Genomic DNA, 3858 nt, shown 5'->3' on the forward strand with positions numbered 1-3858 from the left:
TTGTTTTCCTGTTTTCTTCTTGGCTTGTCAAAATGACGTAATAGCATTAGTCTTTGATAGATAATATCATTGGAAATGATGTAATATTTGCACAAAAAAATATTTCAGTTGTAATGTATGTTTTGTTTTAACTTCCATTTACTGTATTTGAATGTGATTTTTTTTTTAAAATTGTATTTATTTGTTTATTTATTGCTTTCTTCTTCTTTTTTTTTTATAAAGGCGCTATATCACTAAACATTACCGTATCTCAATAGGCTCATTATCTGTAACTGTACAGCTGTGCTGCTTCAGGAATTCTGTGACCAACAGCGTAGCTCATCATTGTTGTAATGTGAAGAGACTCATCTTCAGACTCCACCTCATCCTGTAGCACTTAGATGCATTTTGAGCTTGTAGATCTGCTATTTTCAAATGGCCAAAGTTTAAATAGGGTTAATGTTTGTATGTTTTGTAGTAATAATCAAAATCTACAAAGTAACTAAAGGTTTCAAATAATTGTAGTAAAGTAAAAGTACAATATTTGCCTCTGAGGTGTGGTGGAGTATAAGTAAAAGTACTGAAAATTGGAAATACTCCAGTAAAGTAAAAAAAAATACCTCAGATGCTGGGTTCATTTGTTGACCCGGCATCCTATAGTTTCTATGTACAGATTATTAATTTATTATACCGTTTAGACTGATGCTAGGTTCTTGGTTTACCTGTGATCCTAGTTTACTGAGACACTGCACTGTCTCTGCATTCTATGTATGTGTTTACCTTGTTTATTGTGAGTCACTCTGGACAAAGAGTATAGATGAATATCTACATTGAAAATTGTGAAGTGACTTTACTGTTGAAATGTAAATGAGTGAATGTTACCATGTGATTTGTAAATAACAACATAAAAACAAAGGCTCTGGTGTGGTTCTCCTGGTTTACTGGGATGGGGTTCAATTCCCTGCAGTGCCCTACTCATAGTGTTGTATTTACCATTTTATATGGTCTGTTTTATTTATGTTCATAGTGTTGTATTTACCCTTTATTGTTTTATGTTTTTTTATTTATGTTCATTGTGTTGTTACCCTTACATGGTTTGTTTAATTCTTTGTTCATAGTGTTGTATTTACCCTTACATGGTTTGTTTTATTTTATTTCATGGATGAGGGCGTTGTGCAAAGACAGGCTGGGCACCTGCCTGTGCCTGGAGTGGGCCCATGCGCTGGACGACCCTGCCCTGGAAGATGACAGTGGGGGAGTAGTGAGTGAATCTGCGCTCATGTACTGCTAGGCTGGCGAGGCAGACAGCATTATGAAGACACGACTGTGTGTGCGAAAGAGTTTGGCCTCAGGGGTGTCGGCAAACCACAGATCATTGATGGGCTGTGGGAGCGTTGGGAAGGCTGGAAGGCGTACCTTGCCCTGTAAGCAGCAGAGACTGCTCGTCTCCTTCTTGAATTTATATGCGCCACATTTGACGCACTTGATGCTGATTGTGCCAATAGTGTCAGCTGTGCGTGTGAGTTCAGGGATTTGTAGGTTGCCATTGAGAATGTGCAAAGTCTTAGTTGCAGGTTTGAGATGAGGCCGGGGTGGTTGTCTTTGTGGCTGTTTGCGGGTAGTTGAGTTGCGTGGTCGGTGTGGCCTTTGTTTAGCCTCGCGTGGCCAGACAATATCACACGACACACTGCGTGGATATTAGTCTGGTCCCTATCAACGATAGATTATTTTCCAAGGGGCGGTTACAAAAAGATACAAACAGACTCTCTATTGGTTAGACCTAAATGAATCAGAGCAGCGCTTCCTTGTACGAACCAATCAGAGCAGTGCTTCCTTGTACGTCATTGCTCCAAATAAGGTAGGTAGGCCCACCCACATTTGGATACTGGGCCCTGATTGGTCCCTCACGACTTCGGAGGGAGAGAAATGAAATCTCTATTGAGGGGGGCCAGACCTAATCTGCCGAGGGCTAAAGTGCGATGCAATTTTGCAAAGGAAGATTCGTCTGGAACCAGGCTAGCCTTTGTTGGCTGTGTTGTGCTTCCATGTCAGTGGCCTGGGCCGGTGTCTGGCGTGTGTGTTCCTGGTGTGCAGCTGAGAAGGAAAGACAGTAGAGTTAGATTAATAAGTGGAATGTGAAATGAAGGCATGAAGGGGCCAGGTGTTGTATGGAGGAGAATGAGAGTGGCGTTTTTTTAGTGGTGAGGTTGTGAATTGGCATGTCAGTGTAGTGGATGCATAGTGTTTGACGATGAATGTGAATGCATGCATAACTCACCAGTGGCCGCAGCTTGTCGCAATGAGCGTCTACGTCTCTGTGCCTGGCTTGGCTGTTCCCGCCCGTGTGTCTTCTTTGCGAGGAGTCGAGCTGAGAAGTAAAGATAGTTGGATGTGAGGGGGAAAAAAAACACAGTACGGCTATATGCATGTGAGGTGTGGTCATGAACGGTAATGCCGTCTTTGGGAGGGATGGGAGAAATGATGTGCTGTGGTGTTGGTGGTATGTGCAGCTGGGCAGGCAAATAGGGGTGTGGGTGGAGAGAGTAGTACATGCAGGCGTTGCATGTTGGTGTGTATGTAGTGTGGTGTGCTTTTTGCTGAGGGGGAAGCAGTGTATTAGTAATAGGGCATGTGTGAAATGACTCTGCCGTCATGTGGAATGTGAAGTGCATGAAAGTGCAGAGGAGGGGCAACTGAGGAGCAGAGATAAGGGCAAAGAGGGCTGTGTGTTGCAGACAGAACATGCACACACACGCACACACGCAATGCACAGGGAGACACATACCCAGACTGTGTGCATGTATGTGGTGTGTGAGTATAGGGTGTATGACAGTGCAGTGGAGAGAATGTGTGCAAGAGTGGAGAAGAGCATAAGTCATTACCTTGTTTGGGAGACAGCTGCAAGGAAGGTTGTGCTGTGGCTGCAGCCTGGCGCAAAAGTATCAAGGAGCGTCTCGGTGTGTTGGGCTGCGGTTGGTGCTGCTGGCAGCGTGTGTTCTTTGCGAGGAGTTGAGCTGAGAAGTGAAGACAGTTGTCTATGAAGTAGTGTGAGGAGCAATTATGCAGTGTGGATGAGAGGTGCGTGAATTGGCAGTAAGGCAGTCTGTGTGATGTAAGTGATAGATATTGGGGGCTGGTGTAGTAGGTAGCTAGTGTTCAGTGTGAAGATGTACGTAGGAATGTGTGGTGGAGACTGAAAGAATTGCACACACATGTATGTTGCGGTGTATATAGTGTGTGGTGCTGTTTGTGGAGGTGAAGCAATGTGAAGGTGAAAGGCAATGAGGGCAAAGAGTGTGGCGAGGGGTGTGATGTGAAGGCCAATGCAACAGCAGAGGACGTCCACCTGAGGACAACAGATGTGCGCAAGGACGTCTGTGTCGTGCAGACAATAGAGTGAAACACAGACACTCTGTGTGACAGAGAGACACAGACACACACACACACACACACACACACACACACACACACAGACACTGCCACACAGACAGACACACACACACACACACACACACACACACACACACACACGCGCACACACACAGACACACACACAGGCTGTAGTTGTGTGTGCATGGCGGTGATGTGAAAGAGTAGGTAGTACTTGGATGACAGTGGACTGCATGAGTGGAAGTAATTAGAATTGCATTAGGCAGTACCTTGCTTGTGAGGCAGCTGCAGCTGTGTGTGCAGCGTGCTCCGGTGTGTGGTGACTGTGTTGATGGTGTTGTTGTTGTTCTGTGCCAGTAGGCAGGTGTGTGCTGAGGCGATTGGGTTGATGGTCTGCACCTAATAATGGAAGACAGTTGAGGTGGATATATTTGTTGCATTGGAAAGGCAAGTAAAGGCATCAATGAGCAATGTGTTTTTGACACAGTA

The sequence above is a fragment of the Gymnoscopelus microlampas genome (genome assembly GCF_963454915.1).
Source record: "Gymnoscopelus microlampas genome assembly, chromosome: 10".
NCBI lineage: Eukaryota > Metazoa > Chordata > Actinopteri > Myctophiformes > Myctophidae > Gymnoscopelus > Gymnoscopelus microlampas.